This window comes from Rattus norvegicus, chromosome 12 (genome assembly GCF_036323735.1).
Source record: "Rattus norvegicus strain BN/NHsdMcwi chromosome 12, GRCr8, whole genome shotgun sequence".
Lineage (NCBI taxonomy): Eukaryota > Metazoa > Chordata > Mammalia > Rodentia > Muridae > Rattus > Rattus norvegicus.
The window spans coordinates 21,385,361-21,407,687 of record NC_086030.1 but is presented as its reverse complement, the minus strand read 5'-3'; the positions used below and the strand labels follow the sequence as shown (position 1 = coordinate 21,407,687).

The 22,327-nt window shown below is 41.4% G+C and overlaps 1 protein-coding gene, 1 long non-coding RNA gene and 1 pseudogene across 5 annotated transcripts in view; 1 reads left to right on the top strand and 2 right to left on the bottom strand.

The window, feature by feature from the left end:
- Positions 1-1,252: 1,252 nt before the first annotated feature.
- On the bottom strand, positions 1,253-14,326 carry LOC134481271 (uncharacterized). The gene is made up of 2 exons (XR_010056730.1): positions 14,216-14,326; positions 1,253-5,486 (listed from the first exon to the last, which is right to left on the bottom strand). It is a non-coding gene; the product is annotated as an uncharacterized LOC134481271 (long non-coding RNA).
- On the bottom strand, positions 4,683-5,473 carry Or7a43-ps1 (olfactory receptor family 7 subfamily A member 43, pseudogene 1; annotated as a pseudogene).
- A 355-nt stretch (positions 14,327-14,681) lies between the features above and the next one.
- Positions 14,682-22,327, top strand: part of Zfp157 (zinc finger protein 157) — a 36,754-nt gene continuing 29,108 nt past the window's right edge. The window contains exons 1-5 of one of the 4 annotated variants that reach the window (XM_039089573.2): positions 14,687-14,819; positions 15,493-15,564; positions 15,673-15,844; positions 17,797-17,910; positions 20,287-20,427. The gene's annotated coding sequence lies outside the window, so the exon portion shown is untranslated. Of the gene's footprint in view, positions 14,820-15,492; positions 15,565-15,672; positions 15,845-17,796; positions 20,428-22,327 lie in introns of all 4 variants that reach the window. The other 3 variants (XM_017598383.3, XM_039089571.2, XM_039089570.2) reach the window with 3 other exon arrangements.

Here is a 22,327-nt window from a genome sequence, read left to right as displayed (position 1 = left end):
AAAGAACTTCTGGATGAATCACCATCCCTGATCTCAAGCTGTACAGAGCAATAGTGATTTTTAAAAAAAACCTGTATGATATTGGTATAGAGTCAGGCAGTCAGATCAATGGATTAGAATTGAAGACCCAGAAATGAACCCACGCACCTATGGTCATTTGCTCTGTGACAAAGGAGCAAACCATTTAGTGGGAAATAAGATAGTATTTTCAACAAATGGTGCTGGTTCAACTGGAGGTCAGCATGTAGAAGAATGCAAATCTATCCCTTCTTATCACCCTGTACAAAACTCAAATACAAGTGGTTTAAGGACATCCACACAAAACAAGATACACTTGAACTAATAGAAGAACAAATGCGGAAGAGCCTCCAGCCCACAGGAACTGGGGAAAATTTCCTGAACAGAACACCGATGGCTGATGCTTTAAGATCATGAATCAACAAATGGGTCCTCATAAAATTGCAAAGCTTCTCTAAGGCAAAGGACACTGTTATTAGGACAAATAGCAAGCAACAGATTGGGAAAAGATTTTTACCAATCCTACATGGGATAGATGGTTAATATCCAATATATACAAAGAACTCAAGCAGTTAGACTCCAAAGAATCAAATAACCCTATGAAAAATGGGGTACAGAGAGTTCAGCTGAGAAATACTTAAAGAAATGTTCAACATCTTTAGTCATCAGGGAAGTGCAAATCAAAACAACACCAAGATTCCACCTCACACCAGTCAGAATGGCTAAGATAAAAAACTCAGGTGACAAGAGATGCTGGCAAGGATGTGGAGAAAGAATACTCCTCCATTGTTGTTGGGAGTGCAAGCTGGTACAACCACTCTGGAAATTATACTGGAGGTTCCTCAGAAAATTGGACATAGTACTACCTGAGGACCCAGCTATACCACTCCTGGGCATATACCCAAAAGATTCTCCAACATACAACAAGAATACATGCTCCACTAAATTCACAGCAGCCTTACTTATAATAGCCAGAAGCTGGAAAGAACCCAATTGTCCTTCAACAGAGGAATAGATACAAAAAAGTAGTACACAAAGGAGTACTACTCAGCTATTAAAAACAAGAACTTCATGAAATTCATAGGCAAATGGATGGAACTCAAAAATATCATTCTGAGTGAGGTAACCCAATCACAATAAAAGCTCACATCGCATGCACTCACTGATAAGGGGATATTAGCCCCAAACCTTGGATTTCCCAAGATTCATCCACAGACCACATGAAGCTCAAGAAGGAGGACAACTTCTTCAGTCCTTCTTAGAAGGAAGAACAAAAATATTCATAGGAGGGGATATAGAGACAAAGTTTGGAGCATAGACTGAAGGAATGGCCATTCAGAACCTGCCTCACATGGAGATCCAGCCCATATACCTACAGCCACCATACCCACAAAATCTTGCTGATGCCAAGAAGTGCATGCTGACAGGAGCCTGATATAGCTATCTCCTGAAAGGATCTGCCAGAGCTTGACAAATACAGAAGTGAATGCTTGCAGCCAACCATTTAACTGAGAAAAGGGTCCCTATTGGAGGAGTTAGACTGAAGGAGCTGAAGGTGTTTGCAACCCCATAAGAACAACAATACCAAATCAACCAGAGCTCACAGGGTCTAAACCACCATCCAAAGAGTACATATGGATAGTCCTATGGCTCTAGTTGCATATGTAGCAGAGGATGGCCTTATTGGGCACCAGAGGGAGGCGAGGCCCTTGGTCTTGCCAAGGCTGGACACCCCATTGTAGGGGAATGTCAGGACAGGCAGGCAGGACGGGGTGGGTGGTTCAAAGGCAATAGCATTTGAAATGTAAATTTAAAAATTCAATAAAACAAATAAAGATAAGCACCACCAAAAAAAATTGAAAAATTTCAAGAACCAATAAGTTTGATATATATGCATAACTGCTCCATATGCTACAAGATATTGCAATTCCCACGGACCAACTGGCCAGATATAAGTATAGAACTGGTCCACATTATCTTTTACAACTGATGAAGTTGGTTGGATAGCTGGAGGTTTCCATGCATTTATGGCCTTCTTTTTCTGAAGCCTCTCCAAGATGTTGAACTGTCAAAACACTTATAAGATTCTCATAGGTACAGCTTGAGGTATACTTCTTATGATTTTATTCTTGGCAGTTTCATAATTTTAGCTTGTAAATTAAGGCCTTTGTTTCAGTTTGAATTTATACAGAGGGAGAAACATAGATTTAATTTTATTCTTCTGCAGGTGAATATCTTATTTGTTAGCACCATTTGTTAAGCAGATATCTTTCCCTCTTTTATTAAAAAATTGTTGAGGATTTCATAATGATGTATTTGATCCCATTAACCACAAATTCAGCCCATATCTGCACCACCACCTTTACACACCCAACTTTCTGTTTGCTTTCTTAAAAAATAAATGCATCAAATTTGAACTGTGCTATACATGTACTCTTAGGTATGTGGCCACCTATTGCAGCATGGTTGAGCCACTAGACTCACACAGTTAAAAATATGGCTCTTCTTCTTCCAATAGCTTCTTAGATAGGGGTGGGGCTTCATATTCACCTCCCCTCTCCATGGTTTTTGTTTGGCTTGAGTTTGGGCAAGACTAATTTCCCATTGTAACCATAGACTCATGTATCTCTTAACCCTCATTGGAGAAGCATGGCTATTTTTTAGTAGATGGCAATGAACACACAGATCTCCAATTGGCCAAGTGGAGAGATGAAGATGCTGAAAAATAAAGAATTAAGAATAATGGGGGTTGGGGATTTAGCTCAGTGGTAGAGCGCTTGCCTAGCAAGCGCAAGGCCCTGGGTTCAGTCCCCAGCTCAAAAAAAAATTAAGAATAGCTATAAATGGGCCACCTCTAGCATATGTCCCCCTCCTAAGGCCCATAGATCATCACAGAAGAGGTAGCATAAAGTTCATAAAATTCAGAGACTGTGACTACAAGAAGATGATGTGTGCTGCATAACATCGGAAGTTGCACATATGAGCCCACAGTAGCTAGGACAGAAGGCTGTCTTCAAAAACAAGTTTATGTTCAGATACTCTTGCCAAAACCACGTGGGTTTACTTCTGAATCCCCTATTCCATTTATGTTACCTACTTTTCTATTGCCATGATAAATATCATGACCAAGGCAACTTAGAGGGAAAAGGGTTTACTTGTACTTCTAGAGGATTTAAGAGTCCACGATGGTAACACGTGGCCGGCATTATGGCATGAACAGAGGCTATATGCTCACATCTTGAACCACAAGCAGGAGGCAGCAAGAGCAAATAGGAAATTGCATGAGGCTTTTATACCTCAAAACCTGGCCCAGATGATATGCTTCCCCCAGCAAGCCCAGATCTCCAAAGCATCTCCAAACAGCAATACTAGCTAGGGATCAAATATTCAAATGCCAGAGCCTATGGGGGATGGTCTCATTTAAAGTGCTACACCGTTATAGTATAGTTTGAGGCCATGTATTGTCATACTTTTAGCAGTGTTTACTCTGCGTATAATGGCTTTGTCTATGTGACATTTTGTGTTTCCATATACATTTTGAAATTTTCACAGTTCTATGAATATGATACCGAAAATTTGATAGGAATTACATTAGAATTTTGACAGTGTTCACAATAGTAATTCTGCCAACCCTGGACCATGGAAAGTCTCACCATCATTTCAACTTTCTTTAGTTTCTTTTTACACTGTCTTAAGTTTTTGTTGCAGAGGTCTTCCATTTCTTTTGTTATCACTATTCCTGGGTACTTTATTTTTTTTCAACTATCATGAGTGTGATACTTCCCCGATTTGATACTCAGCCAAGTTCATTTTTTTTGTATATATAGAAGATACTGAGTTTTACCTTAATTTTTATCCTGTTCCTTTACTGATCATGTTTATTATATATAAAAGATGTTTTTTGATAAAGTCTTGGGTTCTATTAAGCAGAGAATCATGTCATTTATAACCAGGAATAGTTGGACTTCTTTAGTTACCATATTTACCCCTTTAATAACTCTCTTGTCTTATTATAGCTAAGACTTCAAACATTAGATTACAAGATGCTGGTACACACATGCTAGTGATCTAAAAAGGAAAAAATGAGCATGGAAATAAAATCCAATCTCCAACCATAACATACTAATACATTACCCCAAAGGGCTTAAGCTCATGACATACCATGAAATGAAGAATACACATTGAAAAACTATAGTTTCTGATTTCCTTTATAAAATTATATATAAAGCTTTGTATGCTGAGTGCAGGTTTTCCTAACAGTAATAACATTTATTATTATTTTAAAGAACAGAAGATTTATTTGTTATATATGCCATTTGAAGTTAAATTATGCTTAAACGTGGTAATAGAGGTCTTAAAATTTTAAAGTTTTTCTGGACAAAATATAGAAAATGACAACGTGTGGATGGTTGGCTATTTCACTGATCATAAAATATAATAAATAGAATTATCAATCAAATAGTGAAGCTGAGCTTAGAGAAAGAGAACTTTCAATAATATAATAAAAGGAGCATAATCTACTTCATCATCAGATCAGTGTATTCAGATCTCAACATGAGGATCTGAATCCTGCACTCATGGGGATTTCTTAAGACTCAACAGGTGTGATTTGTTTCTATGTCAAAATAGAATGACCACGCTGTACAAAACTGGGGCTCTGTTTTCTGTGAGTTTTCTGTTGCAATAGAACTCAGGTATAGACTTATTCCTGTGCAATAAAATAAAGGGACAACTGAGAGATGTGATGCACAAGTAGAAAATGCTTTGTACTTCCCTTGAGCTGGTGAGATGGCATGTATGCAGGAAAGTATTTCAGAGTAAGAGCAGAGGATGACAATGAGGGATCCAGCTGCCAACGACACAGGTAAAAGATACACGACAAGAACCTCAAGGAGGTTGTCTGAACAGGCAAGTTGTAACACCTGATTAAGCTCACAGAAAAAAGTGATAAATTTTCAATTCTGTGCAGTAGGACAATTGTAAAACCATGAAGCCTTGTAATGAGACATGCAAGACATTGACTGTCCAGGATATCAGAACATTTAACACACAGAATCTGGGATTCATGACAACTTTGTAATGCAAGGGCTTACAAATGGCAACATATCAGTCATAAGCCATTATGGTAAATAGAAAGATATCCAGTCCCGAAAAGAATATGAAGGGAAGCATTTGGGTGATGCAGTTTTTATACATTGTGATTCAAGGTTCACTAGTATCTTCGGTACAGTGGTGGAGGAGAAACATATCCACAAGTGGCAAGTTGAAGAGGAGGAGTACATGGGTCTGTACAGGTAAGAGTCTGAGATGGTGAGCAAGATGATAAGCAAAGTCCCCAAGCACTGTAACTACGTACATGACCAGGAACAGTCTAAATAGGACAGGCTCCATTTGTGTCCTCTGAAATTCCCAGGAGAAGAAATTGTGAAATTTTTGTATCATTCTTTGCATCCACGTGGTTTAAATTACTAAAAATTGAAAACGAAACAGAAAAATGTAGCAATGTAATTATATTGAAACCTATCATATTCTACAGTCAATATTTTGTATACAATAATATTTTGTCTACCCATCTATGACATGGAAATCTTCACTAATTCTCAGAATTTTCTCAGTAAGTTACATACTGACATATTTAAACACTAACCCATGTCTCAATAGGCCTTGTCAACACTAAACCTAATCATTTCTGGGGAGAGAAAATATTAACTGGAAAAATGCCACCATAAGATTGACCTATGGACAAGCTTGTGGTGCATTCTCTTGATTGGTGGTCAATATGTGTGTACAACCCCATGTCAGACATGTGGTACCTCTCTGACCAGGTGGTTATGATATAAGAAAGATGTCTGAAGTTTAGCAGTTCTGGTCCCAAAGACATAGCAAAATCTAAAACATTTTTAAAATCTCTAAAGAAGATGATTTTACTAATAAGTTCTCAGACAATACTTAAACAAGGATGGTAAGTAGCCAAGGACCAAAGCAACCAAGATTCGGCCTCTTGTTATTCCACATATCCTGCAGCATATATGGTGACACATGGCTCTGAAGAAATAACACAATAGGACAAATAAGGAAGACACTTCAGGATATACTAACCTTTTGGCCAAAAGTATAAAAGAAGACAAAGAACATGGAGATCAGTTTGAGTGTGTGTGTGTGTGTGTGTGTGTGTGTGTGTGTGTGTGTGTGTGTGTGTGTTGGTGGGGGGGTGAGTATTTTGAAGGGGAAAGTATAGGATCACAATATATTGTATATAATTGTAAAAATAAATTTAAAAAATAGAGTCTGTAAAGGTATAAATGAGCAGAACTTGCTCCAAGGGGAAAATGAGGAGAAACAAAGTACCCTTGATGGTGCTAAAACATGAAGATACCAAAGTAGTGACTCTGATCAGGAGTTTCATTTGCATCTTAATGTGGCTGAAAAGTATTTTGTCAATTGAAATTACAATTTGTTATTTACAAGTGTCACTTTTTTTGTACCAGTTTCTTTAATATGTGTCCTTTGTTGAAATATATTGAGCCAACTTTGTCCTATCATATGTGATCTTGCCCCCACAGACAGACAAACCAGACAAACACATACACATAAAGCACACACATATATGAATGTACACAGTTCTTGAAAACAAGTCACAAACCATGACATTCATGGTTCTCATGTGCTTCTTGGTTTCTTACCAATATTATGTGATTCTTACTCCCATCATGTTATAGGCATTTTCCTTGTGTTATTCTAGAATTTTCAGCTTTAAAATCTTTGCTAAATCCAGTAAGCATATTCTGGTTCTGTCTTTTGTTTCATCCAACATGCACTTCCCCCAAAGCATGTTCTCTGGAATTCTTCATTCACCAGAAAACATCTCTCTCATATTGAATTCAATTCTGTGTGTAGTTAATCCCTCTGGCATCACATTGTACAAATCGTTATCATGTTCTGTGTCTGAACATTCTGGTGGGTAGACCTAATCTGCCTTGCTTATCTTTGTACTCTTATGGTGATAGTAAATATGTGTGCATTATATACTACAACAACATAAAACATAAAAAGAAAATTAAAAGGTATACAAATAATGACAATGGCTACAAAGTAAAAATTTCCAAACAGTTCTATGTTAAAGACTTGGACTGGTCATCAATAATTAAGTAATATATATATATATATATATATATATATATATATATATATGTGTGTGTGTGTGTGTGTGTGTGTGTGTTTCAACTATTTATCTGTGTATTTTGGAAATATTTTGCAACACAATCTCATAGCAGACTTTCTGGATTCCTGGCTCTTAAAATCTTTCTGTCCCTTATTCTGAGATGTTCCCTGAACCTTAGGTGTGAGGATTGTATTGTAGATATTAGTTGCAGTTGAGTAACTCCTAAAAAAATTGACAGGTGTTGGGAGCTATGCCATTAAAGCCCTCCATTATTTTTTTTCTTTTTTTTTTCAGAGCTGGGGACTAAACCCAGGGCCTTGCGCTTGCTAGGCAAGCACTCTACCACTGAGCTAAATCCCCAACCCCAAAGCCCTCCATTATTAATGTTAATATTATAGTTAAGAGTTAAGTGTGACTGGGTTCATGGAAAATCCCCAGCCAGCTGCAGAAGACTAATACAGATCTGGTGGTCAGGATGCCTAGTAATATGACAAACTTGTGTCCTTTCTGAGAAATACATCTGATATCAGGTTGCCTAACGATATGACAAACATGTGAAAAACTGAAGAAAAAAAAACTGAGAAACTGAAGAAATTAAGTTTCATAGATGTGAAAAACAAAGTTGTAAAAACAAGGTTTTGAGATATACATGTGACGTCAAGTTGCCTAATGTTATGACAAAGTTTTTTTTAAACAAATGGCTTTTTTAAAAAAAATATTTATTTATTATGTATACAGTGCTGTGCCTGCATGTCTGCCTGCAGTCCAGAAGAGGGCACCAGATCTCATTACAGATGGTTGTGAGCCACCATGTGGTTGCTGGGAATTGAACTCAGGACCCCTGGAAGAGCAGTCAGTGCTCTTAACCTCTGAGCCATCTCTCCAGCCCTACGATAAAGTTTTGGTGATAAAGATGTGAGCCACAAGAATGACCAGACTAGGGCTGGAGAGAATAAAAGTTGTGTGCTTTTTGAGCTTGGGGTTGCCTCTCCCTGTGTGGATGATCAACCCCATGTACGTGGAGTATCAATCCTCTTTATTACATCATTTCCTTTGTCAATTTGTGATCTGTGGGTTGCACTCCTGAGGTAAGGTCACTACGGGGTCTTACAACAAAACCAACATCCTTTGACATCAGCTGACAAGAGCCAGTGTCCTTGGCCTGCATAAATGTTTCCCAGTCCCCCCTCCCTCTGTTACCCCTGCTATGGTATAAATTCAACCTTGGGAAAAAATAAAATTTGTCGCCTTAATCAGACTCTTGTCTTGGCATCCTTCTTCGAGTCTCTTGTTCTCCATTCTCTCCTAGGTGGTCCTCAACCTCTGCTGACTGCCCTGAGGCAGACAGGGAAGCTGCATCCCTGAAACCTCAATACTGTGTCTGCCCAAACAAGATCCAAACAATATGATATCAGTAGACTTGTTAATGTATAAGGGGGAAATGTCATGGGCCCCATCCAGAGATGAAGATCTAGTCAATTAATGATTGCTTAGAATAGAATTAATCTTTCTCAGGGATGAATCCCCTACCCTCAATTAGTTATGCAGTACCAAGAGGCCAATCCTAAAAACATATAAGCAACAATGAAGGGAATCATCAGGTTGCATTTGCATATTTATGTACTATATAATGTTATGCATACACATATACTAATAATCAAAGAAAAAGGGGTATGAATTTGAAAGGGAGTGAGGGAGTGATAAAGGACATGAGAGGGGTCAGAGCAAGGAAATGGAGAAGAAAAATTATTTACTTATTGTACTGGCTGGTTTTGTGTGTCGACTTGACACAAGCTGGAGTTATCACAGAGAAAGGAGCCTCAGTGGAGGAAATGCCTCCACAGATCCAGCTGTAAGGCATTTGCTCAACTAGTGATCAAGGGGGGAGAGCCCAGCTCATTGTGTGTGGTGCCATCCCTAGGCTGATGCCATCCCTGGGCTGATGGTCTTGGGTTCTATAAAAGAGCAAGCTGAGCAGGCCAGGGGAAGCAAGCCAGTAAGACTAGGCCTAAGAATGAGGCAAGTCCAGGCAAGTCAGTCACTAGAAAAAAAAAACCCAGGCTTCAGGCAGCTAGTCAGAAACTGCCATGCCATCCGAAGCTGCCCGACACCTCGCCTGAAGCAAGGACAATTTCCAGACTTCCCAAGAAACAGTTTCCACCCCTGGGAATGACTGGAATGTCTGCAGATCTGGACCCAACAGATTAAGATAGAGATCATCTACCCCAAAATTCCCCTAATGTGCTTTAAATCAGGTCTTCAAGCTTACTTGGTGGTCTATCTTAGTTATGGGAGACCCCTGTTAGCATCAGAAGTGGTTTATAGTTAGTCTCCAAATCCAGTAATGACATCATCCCTTTCATTAAAAACCCTATTTCCTGGGAATTGTGCTGGCCCAGTGTGATCTGTTTAGAAACAAGCTGCCTTCCAACTAACATGTGATGTGGAAACTGGGGATTCATTAGTGACTAGCCCAGGTGGGCCAAGGCTCAGCCTCCAGCACCGCAGCAGCCACAGCCACCGCTGGGGTCATCACCGCCTGCAACAGGTACACCAGTTGTACGATCCCACTTTTTCTGCCACTGGACCATCAAACCTTCACACGAGCATTAGCAGATTGGTAAGGTTTTCATTCTGGTCAGTGGGGGGGGGGCTTCTTTCAGAGAGGTCTAGCCACCCTCTATGGGCTTAGGGGTGGGCTTTACATGGTCCCTATGACCACTGATGCACAAAATAAGACTTCGACCATTGGATGATTTCCCTCTGGAAAATGGTTTTCATGACCCCTTCCTCTGGGGTTCTAGTAGCCATAGGGGGAAAAAAAACTCCTGAGCTTAGGTGGGCCACTTTTTGCTGTGAGTCCAAGACTCAACCAGCCCCTAGCATCTGCATGATGACCCAATAAATCTAGACTGGCTTCACATTTGTATTAGTTGTTGAATTTTTCTTGGGATGCTGGTATGAATAGTTCAATAACATATACTCGTCACCCAGTGGATATCTTGTCATCTTCGATCATGCCTCCAGGTTCCCATCTGGCATGTATCCTGGCAAATCTCAAATCTCTAAAGCTAATGCCCAATTTGAGGGAGGGCATCAAACTTGTATACCTCTGCAATAAGGTCCGGATTTAGTACCCATTAGACAACGGCTCTAAGTGGCCACTTAATGGCACATTAGATCCAATCATTTTAGTCTGTATGAAGGAAAATAGAAAGAATTCCCCTATGCCCAAGCTTTTACCTATCTTCACTCCAAACCCTCTCTGTTCTTGTCCCCCAACTCAACTCTTAGCTATGAAACCTCTACCAGATGACACCACAACACTCAATCCAGCTAACAAACCAGCCCCTTGCCATTGCAGACTTGACTCTATATGCCTTTCAAAACCCCAACCACCTTAGCTTCTTCTTAGCAGACTTCATCAGAACCTCCTTGCTCGACCTCTCCAGACGCCCCCTCCTCCTGTGCCAGCTGCAGGCTGCTCCAATCCTCCTACCCTCTCACCTACTTTCAGCCCTCCCATCACTTGCTCTAAGTCCACAGCTAAACCCCCTATAAGTTCTTCTCCCCGAAGGACACTGAACCCAGCATTGGTCCTTCTTTTAAGGAAAGTTGCTTGGGTATATGGTCTAATCAGTATACATATTCCTTTCTTATTAAGTGAGCTTTCTCAAATAGAAAACAGACTGGGATCCTCTATCTTTAACTCCCCTGTCTTTATGAAAGAAGTTCACTATGTTACTCAGCCTTATAGCTTGACTTTCCACGATGTACATATGATTCTCACTAATAATTTGCTTACTGACAAATGAAGTGAGTTTGGGAACACCCAAGAATCCATGCAGACAAGACTCATCAAACAGATTCAACATATCCAATTGGATCTGAGGCAATACTTGATCAGGTTCCCTGATGGAATTCTAATTCCCCAGGTGGTATTTTTGTCAAAGATAGATTCATAACCTGCCTTCTGGCTGGTGTCCCTAGGGCAGCAGCATTAAAACCAGTAAATTTTGAAAAGCTCCAAGAGGTCATCGAAGATAAACAAGAAAACCTGTCACAATTTTTAGAGTGCCTTACAAAGACCATATTACAATAAACTAATTTAGACCCTGAAAACCCAGAAGGTAAGCAACTCTGGATGACCGACTTCATTTCCCAGAGCTACCCTGACATTAAAGCCAAACTTAGATGTTTGGAGAAGGGACCCCTAACACCACAGGCAGAAGTCTTGGTGCTGGACTTCAAAGTTTACCATCAGAGAGATGAAAAAGGCCTGCAGACAAAAATACCATATGCTGGCAAAGGCTGTCCAACCAGCCCCAGCCACTGCCCCGGACTCCTGGTCCTCTAAGGCTTAGAGACAACCAGGCTCCTGTTACAAGTGTGGTCAACAAGGTCATTGGGTGAGGGCTTGCCCTAATCCCTGCAAGCCAAAAGAGCCTGCCCTAGGTACAATCAGGAGGGACATTGGGGTATCGATTGCCCTTATGCCACTCAGGACAGAGGGACATCACTCCCAGGTAACCCTCCAGCTGATTTCTTAGACTTGGCTATGGACAACTGAAGAGACATGAGCTCCCTTGACGGACCGCTTCCATCACCAGCAGGATGCCCTGGGTAGTCATAATGGGTATGTGTGTGGCCAATCTTCCTCTTGAACACTGGGGCTACTTACCCAGTCCTGACGAAGTTTGGGAAATCCACCTCTTCTTCTTGTTCCCCTGTTGTCAGGGTAGGAGGACAACTGTACCTTCCTCACCAGATCCCACCACTTAGTTGCATTTTTAGGGGTGTTCTCACCTATTTCTTTTTGGTAGTGCCAACATGTCTTGTCCCCTTATTGGGAAGGGATCTTCTAGCTAAGCTGGGAGCCTCTATTTCCTTTGCCCTCCCTATTAGTGTAAACACAAGCTTGCCAGCAGTCCCTCTGCTCCTCCTTCTAGCCAGTCAACCTACTAACTCTAACGTGTTGCTTCTTTTGCCAGCTTCTTAGGTATATCCCCAAGCCTGGGATGTCCAGAAACCCTCTGTTGCTAAACATCATTCTCCTGTTGTCATCCAATTACTGGATCTATCAGGCACATCACCCAAGTTCAGTACCCTCTTTCTCTCCAGAGCCTTAGGGGATTTAAACCTACCATCTCTGACCTCTTAAGAAAAAAAACGCCTCCATCCTACCGCTTCCTTTTTTCACACCCTATACTAGCAGTTAAGAAACCTAATGGAACCTATCACCTGGTTCAACATCTCAGGTTCATTAACTCTGCAGTGGTTCCTCTCCATCCTGCTGTGGCTAATCCTTACACACTTCTTTCCACTATCCCCTTGGGACTTCACATTTATCAGTTCTTGATCTTAAGGATGTGTTTTTCTCTATCCTTCTAGATGCCCAGTCACAGAACATACCTGGATTGATCCTGACAACTGGACTGTTCTACCTCAGGGATTCTGGGACAGCCCACACCTATTTAGCCAGGCTCTGGCTTCTGACTTGCTCTCTCTGTCTCTCCCTAAATCTAAGATTGTCTATTACATAGAGGAAATTCTTCTTTGTAGTCCCTTTCTAGAAATTAGCTAAGCTGACACATCTGCTCTTCTAAATTTCCTGTTCAGTTGAGGCTACGGAGTCTCACCTTCTAAAGTCCAACTGACCACTCCTCACATTACCTATTTGGGACTAACTATTACCCCAACCCACAAAGCTATTAATTTAGTTAGGAATCTAATTCAGTTTCTAACTGTTCCTTCTACAAAGGAATAGCCAGTTTTTCTTTTACATTCCTGGGTTCCTTCCTTTCCCCTCCTTTCTCGCCCTTTATATGAAGCAGAGTTAAGCTCCACCCATGAACCTCTTCAATCCTTTTCAAAGGTTCCAATAGGCTCTCCGTAAGGATCTGGACTTACACCTCCCTGACTTGACTCATCATTTTTCCCTCTGTGTAACTGAAAATGGGATTTGCTCTTGGAGTCTTAGGCCACCAACTGGGGCCCTCTTTTGCACCTGTAGCATACATGTCAAAAAACCTAGATCTAACAGTCCAGGTATGGGCACCTTGTATTCATACCTTAGCAACCGCTGAACTTCTTATTCAAGAATCTAAAACACTAATCTTTGGGTTGCCTATAACTGTCTTCTTTTCTCATAACCTGTCACAACATCTAAGTTACCAAAGCTTACAAACTCTACCTCCTTCGAGGGTTCTTTTTCTTTAGGTAGCACTAATAGAAGATTTTATACTCACCTCCCAATCATGCCTGCCTCTTAATATTTCCAATCTTCTTCCTCAAACAAATATTAACCATTCCCTATCTCATTTCCGCTCTGAAACTTTAGAGGAAGTATATTACCTTATTCTTCACACACACAGGAGAACACATTACCTTAGACCATCTATACCTGGTATATAGATGGCAGCTCCTTTCTACATGACGGGGCCAGAAGAACTGACTATGCTATAGTGTCAGACACAGAGGTGGTTGAGGCACAGGCCCTCCCTGCTCATAGGCTGAATTGATAGCCCTTACTCATGCCTTGCAACTGGCACAGGGACAATTCCTCCACATCTACACAGACTCCAAATATGCTTTCCCTATCCTCCTGCCCCACACGGCTATCTGTAGTGAGTGCAGGTTACTTATGATGAAAGGAAGATCAGTAACGCAAACCGACTTATGGCCATGCTAAAGGCCTCCCCACCTTCCCACAGCGATTGGGATTGTCCACTGTACATCCCACCAGACAAATGGCTCTGTTGTCTCCAAGGGAAACAACCGAGCCGACGGGATAGCTAGAGCTGTGGTGGCCTTAGGGGCCTAGACTCATTTTACCCTCCTCAGAGCATTCTTACACCACAACCCACATCCGCACGCTCACTACGTGACACTTGTCAAACTGTGTCCTATCCTCACCAACTCTTTCACCCTGATAGCCAAGCATTGTCTTATTTTGGTACTCCTGAGGACTTATGTTTCTTAAAATCTATCATTGCCTCTTGCAAAATCTGTCAGATGTCAGACTGTCGTGCCCACCTCGTCCGGCAAGGAAGACGCAACACCGTCGGATTCTTCTTAACAGCCTTTATTGCAGGACCACCTCATTTGCTGATATGGGGACTTCAAGCAGCAAAAGCGCTCGCCTTATATAGACAGCAGGCTGAGGCTATGCTAATTGTCCTTCAGGGATTGGTGGAGCATGAATCACCTCATTAGCATGGTACTGCTCCCTCATTAGCATATTACTGGCCAACTGATGCCAGTGCAAAACCTGCGCATGCGCAGTACCGCTGTTCACCACAGGAGGGCGCCCTACATCAGACTCCAACTCCGGATATTGTAGCACCCCTTTTCCTACCCGTCAGGGTAGAGGTTCCATTTCTGCAACTCGCTGGAAACTTGACTTTACCCACATGCCCAGTGTCAAACATGTCAAGTACCTCCTGGTCTTGGAAATTTTCTTGCAGTGGGTAGAGGCATTTCCCACCACTAACAAAAGGCTTCATCCCATGATTCAGTGTTCTAGTCCCCCTCCAGGCAGACAATGGTCCTGAATCCATTTCCCAAAGTTTTCAAACTCTAGCTAAAACTCTAGACATCCCCTGGCATTTTCAAAATCCCTATCACCCCCAGTTCTCAGGTAAGGTGGAAAGAACTAACTGCTCTTTAAAAACCACTCTTGTCAAACTGTCACAGGAACATCAGCTCTATTGGGTAAAACTCCTACCTCTGGCTCTTTTTAGGCTACGGGGTCTCCCCAAGTGATGTCTCTTCATCTCAACTTTTGAACTCATGTATGGACATCTGGTCCTAACTCTTGGTCTTTCACTTAAGAGCTTCTCCTCACTGATCACCTACTTACCCCATGATTTTGCCCCTCTGCTCTCTCCTATGGAACTTTGCTGACAATTGTCTAGCAAGGCCACAAACTATCCCCTGTTCACTGCCTGTCAACATTGGAGACCAAGTTCTTCTATACTCTCCAGACCATTGGCCCTCACCTCTCTCTCCTAAATGGCAGGGCCATTTCAAGGTAATTCTTGTGACTCCTACAGCTGCTAAACTCGAGGGACTCTCTCATTGAGGTGAGGACTGTCTCACCTTAAACCTTTCACTCCTCCACCGTGAAATGACTCATTTTACTACACATTGACCCCAATAGGACCCTGCTCTCTTAAGCTCCAGAAGATGTCAGGACCACTCACGTTGTCCCCAATCCCAGAAAAATGAGAGTCTACTCCAGGAACTGTGCTTGATCCCACTGGATTAAACATGGGCTTCTCATCCTCTCCCTGCTGTTCATTTCCATGCAGGATAACCCTTACATCTGGAGATTCAAGGTTCAAAAAAACCCACACTGATAACAAAAAGTCTTTCTACATAAGGTCGGGAAACTGTTCCATAGCTAAAAGCTGATACAAATTGCTGTCAACCCTATTTCTGTCATTCCATCTAAGTATTATTACCTTGTTGTTTGTTTCTTCTTTGACCAGATGAAAGATGATTGTAAAATATAGCCTGACGAATATGGGGGCTGCCCATATTGGTCTTGCCAGATACATATGTTAGGATCATGGATCAATCGCTTCTTCTATCAACAGTGTAAGACCCTCTTCTTCTATATACAAGACCCATGGAATCCCAGGCGGCAAACAGGAGTTATTGGTAAGCTCTTCCGTAAAAACCAAACTGGGTCCCTAGTGAGTACTATTCACATCTACAGAACATATGTCTTAATTGCCCAACCTCTAGATAGCATAAAAGTAGGAAAAATAATCAAACACTCCTCCAACATCCTTACCTTCTTGATATTCCCCCCTCATAAATGGCACTAACTTGTAATTTTGCCTTTTGCTGCAGACCATGACCTTGCATACCAACTCCTTAATGCCACGTGACCTGGTCATAGAGATTGCTGGCTATGTGTACCCCCTGGAACTAACTCCCAATTGCCACTTACGATCTCTCCAGTGATACTACTAAGTAATCTCATCGTACCTTTTATAAGCTGCCCTGACTCCGATGTTGCCATGACCTCATACCTTTTCTTTTTTTTTCTTTTTTTTTAATTTTTATTTATCTAATGTATATTACAGATGGTTGTGAGCCACCATGTGGTTGCTGGGATTTGAACTCAGAACCTCTGGAAGAGCAATCAGTACTCTTAACCACTGAGCCATCTCTCCAGCCCCTCATACCTTTTCTTTATCCCCCTTTTTGGCATGGCAAACTGTTTTAAGACATCCAGGAAATGTTCTGTAGGAACGCCCAGCTCCCTAGACTGCAATAGAACCATGACCCTTGAGACCTCATCTATGCCACAGTGTTCTGCACTCCAAAACACATGAACCCTTTGTGGCACTCAAGTATATCATCGCCTACCTGCCTGCTGGTTAGGAGTTTGCATGTTGGTGTTCCTTTTCACTGAAGTAGGAGTAACCCAAGGAAAAGAACCTCTAGCAATCCTGGTTGTAGACATGATACCTGCCCAACATGACAAGAGGACAGTTTAAGTTGTGCCGCTCCTGATCGCTGTGGGAATAGCTATCGGTCCTGGTGCTGGGATGGCAGGGCTGGGCTGACTACTTACTTCCCTAACACTGTGCAGTAAGTTCTCTTCCTGGATTGACATTTTTTTTTTAAACAAATATCTGAAACCATGCTCACAATCCAGAAACACATCGATTGTTTGGCAGCAGTGCTGCTTCAGAATCAATGATTTATGTGCATAATTAGAGAGAAGGGTCTATTACCTTTCCTCAGCCTGTGGGTATCCAACTTTGTTAGTCTGGTTTATAGGATGAGAACTCCTAGATATAATGTTATCCATGTGTCTGTTTTTACGCTAGTACCATGATTATTTATTTGGTTTCTATAATTTGAAGTTGGGTGTGCTCCATCTGCAGTATCATTTTTGTTTAATTTTGCTTTGAATATCCTATGTCTTTTTACCTCCATATAAAATTTCGTATTTTCCCCACTATGGTTTTAAAGAATAGCATTGGATTTTTGATTGGAAATGCACTGAATCTATAAAATAACTTCAGCAGGATGGTCATTTTTGCAAGATTAGGTCTTTCAACCTATGAGCACAGGACGCTGTTCCTATCTTCTGGTATCTTCCTCAACTTCATTCTTTGGTGTCTTTTTATTTTATTTTATTTTATTTTATTTTATTTTGGTTCTTTTTTTTCGGAGCTGGGGACCGAACCCAGGGCCTTGCGCTTCCTAGGCAAACGCTCTACCGCTGAGCCAAATCCCCAATCCCGGTCTTTGGTGTCTTTAAAAATGTCACTTTAGACACTGCAGAAATCTTTCGTTTCCTTGGTTAGGTTTTTTTTTCTTAGATTTGTTTTTTATTACATTATTTTTTGTGGTTATTGTGTGATTTCTCTGATTTCTTTTTCAATCTTTTTGTTGTTGGTATATAGGAAGGCTACTGAGTGCTGTGTGTTAAGTTTGTATTATGCTACTTTCCTGAATATATTTATCAGCTTTAAGAATTTTAAGTGTGTATGTGTGTGTAAATTTATTTCTATTTCGTTAATTCCTGATGATTTTGATTATTTCTTCTCTCCTCTCATCTGATATTTGTTTTGTTCTTGTTTTTTCCAAAGTTTTAAGGTATAAAGTAGAAAAACTGAAATGCAATAGAGCCAAAATAGAAAAAAAAAGCCAAAAAGCTTCCAGTCTCAAATCCCAGGTGGTAATGAGCTGAATGCCATAACCAGGTAATAATCATAATGTGCAAAGTGCCTTGCTGCAGAAAGAGTGTCACTCTTTGTCACCAGAGGAACTTGTGATAGTGACAAGCGTTAATCCAGGGGAGTGACTTTTCTCTAACTGAGTCTTTTTCTTCATGGCAGACTAGACAGAAAGATAGGTTTCTCTTCATCACAATTATGGAGTGCTATAGCCAGAGGGCATATTAAACATATGGTTTCAAGGCTCAGTCAAAATGAAATAGGGAAATAGGGATGCAAACACAGCTTTTTTTTTTTGTAGCTGGTGTCCACAAGAGGCAGCTATTGAAACAAGCATGATTAGATGGAGATTCTATAAGAAAGTTAAGGAGGGGAGATAAGATTTAGGGATGGGGTAGCATGACCTGCATGCCTTTGGGAAGACGGACCTGCTCGGGACATGGAAAATGAGAGCGATGCATATGAGAGAGCTGGGACTGGGTGGACCCTGGGCTTTGCCGGAGATGCACCAGCTGCAAGAAACTTGGAACATTATTATCTCTAGCTGAGTGAGAAGGCAGGCCAGTTGTCGGAACACAGTTCAAGAATGAAGCTGTATGAGAGGGATTCTGAGTGTTTGTGAGAAAACTCACAAGAAAACAAAATTCCTGTGACCTTAGTTCCTTCAAAACGTAGGCTTATTCTTAGAATATGCTTTTGTGCTCCTCCCAGGTGTAGCAAAAAAAAAAAAAATGGAGTGAAGCTTTTTTCAGATTACTCCTTGCTGCTTATAATTGTGATTCAGATAATATTTCTACACACTTGTCCTTATAATCATACACAGCTTAAACTCATGTGAACTTTGCTCATATGATCTTGCTTAACCCTTAGAATATTGCCTGATGCTCTAAATAAATTTATTTATTGCACGGGACTTTTGTTCACCTCGCTTTTAGGCCCATTGTCCCAGGTCCCACTGCCTCCAGATCTTTGACAGTTAGGTGATCTTGGTAGTGGCTTTCTATAGGGGAGCAGTCTCAGGCTACATTCATCTGGAAACTATAAATGACACTTTCTTTACTTTCTGTCAACATTCATTCTCAGAGGAGAAGGCTTTACTATTCCCCCTCAGCCTGATCCCTTCGTTCCCATGGGTCTGAGGCACTGATGTCCTTAACATGGCTGTGCTCATATCAACAATACATACTCACACTTCATCTGTTTCTCATGATGGAGGATTTAGTTGTCTCATTCTCTGTGATGATGAATGAGTCCTGGTTCTTACAGATTTTCACAGAGAACAGGAGTTCGGAGCTCAGAACCAATGCTTAGCCTCCGAACAACTTTTGCCTAGGCTGTGTGTTCTGCACCATGAAACTGAGAACTCTGAGTCAACAAATCATTGGCTTTTTACAGCCTTCTCCTCACCATAATCAGTTTACTGGTCATAGCACTCTGAAAGCTCTGAGGAACTCGAGCAAGAATCCCAATTCCCTTTTTACTCATGTATTCTGACACTTCAAGGGACACTCCTGTTCTTTTTTTCTTCCCTCCGTGTAAGAAAATTGAGGTTTCTGTAGTGAGTAAATATACTACCTAATGATAACCTCAAAAGGCTCATTGACTTTGGCAGAGGCTTCTGTGAAAGCAAGGAGGTTTCTCAGCTGAATGAAGCCCTTTGCTGGCAAAGAACACCAATTAGGGAGGCGAGAACCAAGAGATCCTTTAGACAAGAACCCCCATCTGGTAAGTAAAGCACCTGTTAGCAGATTCCACAGCTAGTGGATGTCTTAGTCAGCGTTCGATTGCTGTAAAGAGTTACCATGGACTCAGCAACTATTACACAAGAAAGCATTTAGCTGGGGCTGGCTTACAGTTTCAGACGTTTACCTCGTTATTGTTATGGTAGATGGGACGACGGCAGAATGCAGACAGACACGTGCTAGAGAAGTATTCGGGAGTTCTACATGATCTGTAGGCAGCTAGAAGAGAGCTACTGGACCTGGTTTCAAACTCAGGCACGGGGCTCATGCATGTGCTGGGAAAGGCTTTCTCTTTGACGCCCCTACCCCAAATAAATATTGTGTTATGCTGAGTTAAAAAAAATCTTTATTTTTCTTTTAAAGGTGTGGAACCAGTTTCCTTTTGCCCTAACGTCTTTCCTCCTTCATCCCTTCTTTCCTGTCCTGTTCTCGTTGTGAAGCCCAGGATGAACCAGAACTTGGAGTTCTCCTAACTCCTCACCCTCCACAGTACTGGGATTATAGCTATGAGCCATCACCTCAGGAATAATCAAAACTTACTGTGGTAGTTTGAATGCACTGACTGGGGAGGTGGTGGACCATTTGGGACACTGAGCCTTGCTAGAGGAAGTAAGCCCCTGGGGGCCAACTGTGACAGTTTATACTTCTTCCTTATTTCCAGTTTTCCCGCTTTACGAGCTGGCCATGCTTTGACTGACGGTGCGATCTCTAAGCTTTGTGCTCTGGCCACCTGCTCCTACGTCTCCTCCACCATTACAGATTCCTCCTCTGGAACTGCGAGCCGAAATAAATTCTTCCTTCCGTAAGTTGCTTTGGGTCATGCTGTTTTATCATGACAACAAAAAGTAATAATACAGTTATTGAATACAGTACCATAGGCCCAGTGGCAGGTGGTTTATATGTATAATACATTGAGAGAATTGATTAATGAAAAACGTTTCTCAGTTTTGGATTGTGTTCAGGGACTAAAGGTCAGTGGTGTGATATGATCATAGCATGCAGGAGGGCTGGATTCAGTCTCCCCTTGTTTGCATTTGAAACCCAGTTCTCCCAATTAATAGCTCAGCAATCCCGGGCAAGCAATTTTCCCTATAAGTGGCAATCCCTTCACCTTAAAATGTATGCCCCACGGAATGGCTGGGAGGGTGAAATGTGTTAGCCACTGTCAGCACAGATTTGGAAGATTGCGAATTCTCAATGCAGCACTGGCTTCAGTGGTGCACCACTGCAATCCTAGCACTTGGGAGGCAGATGCAGGAAGAATAGGATTCCAAAGTTATCCTGAGTTATACAGAGAGACCCTGTTTAAAAACAAAACAAGGGATACCGGACAGTTTTTAGGCATAGAGCACTCACCTATCATTTATATGACCATCTCTTAGATCCCAACTACCACAAACCAATAAATAAATAAATAAATAAATAAATAAATAATAAAATAAACAAACACCCACTCCAAAGAACAAACACAAACACTTCCGTAAAACTAAACAAAATAATCTCTCAACATGGTGAAGACATCATGTTAAATCGACTAATTGTTAATACAAGGCACAGGAGCGGCTGACAAACTGAGCTGCTCCGGTTTCCTTTCAATAAAGAACTGATGATGCAGCTGCTAAAAGTGAACAGAATATCTGCTGTGGCTGAGTCAGTTGAGAGTAGGAAGGTCCTGATGTTTCCAGTGATGGCATCTGTCACAGCCTGAGGGTATCCCCACCCAATTAATCCTGCTCTTTCTTTTCTTGGGCATTATGCATCATGAAGCTTTAGTTCCCTTCATGTTGTATAAGTGTTTTATATTTGGAAGAGGAAACAAACCACACGGCCTTTAACGTCTCTGCACTTTTTTATTCCCATGATTTCCCTGCTTTGGGTCCTCTCACAATGGCGGAGAGGATTACACTGTGATGGATGACACAGTTCCCTGGCAGAGCAGAGTGTTTATGTAGCCCAGTCTGGTAAAGTTCTAGGGTTCTGGCACCAGATAGAACTGTCCTCTGCCCTGCTAGAATCTGGAAATGTGTTGTCCCCAGTACCCTACTTTCTCGGGTTATCGAGTGGTGGTGCTACCCATATCCCTAATGCATGCCCTACACACACTGTAGTTAAACTCTTGGGAGGCTGGCAAGATGGCTCATCATAATATACCAAACTGTGCTTGAGTAGATCTGAGTTTTTGGTCTGTTGTTTTTGTTCAGTCTGGGGGAGAATAGAAGTTTGTTCAAAAAGAATTCATAAGGAATTTAAGAAACCACTAGGAAGTAATCCTTAAAAGCTATTGTTTTGGGGATTGGAGTCCAACTGAATGCTCTGGAGAGCATTTTAACTATATTAATGCCTGGGTTTTAGATTCTGAATTCTGACTTCACTGGCTCCTTATTTCACTGTAAACCTTTGCTACAATGTCAGAAGTTACAACCACAAGTTCTGTGGTTTGTGATGCCTGAACTATGCCTGATATCCATGCATGCCCTGAGGCATTGTCAAACAGCTTTGCCTAGCTAAGATCAAAGAACAAATTCAAGACACACTCCCTTGTTCGGCTACATTGTTACAAGAGAAAATGTATTCTTTGCTTACCCGTCTGTATGAATGCCCCTTGCTTTCTTGGGATGATGACTTAATAACAGAGATTTAGTTGCTGTTTATGTTGGAAATAATAAAAAAAAAGTCCTGCAAACCCCAAAAGGACTACTTCT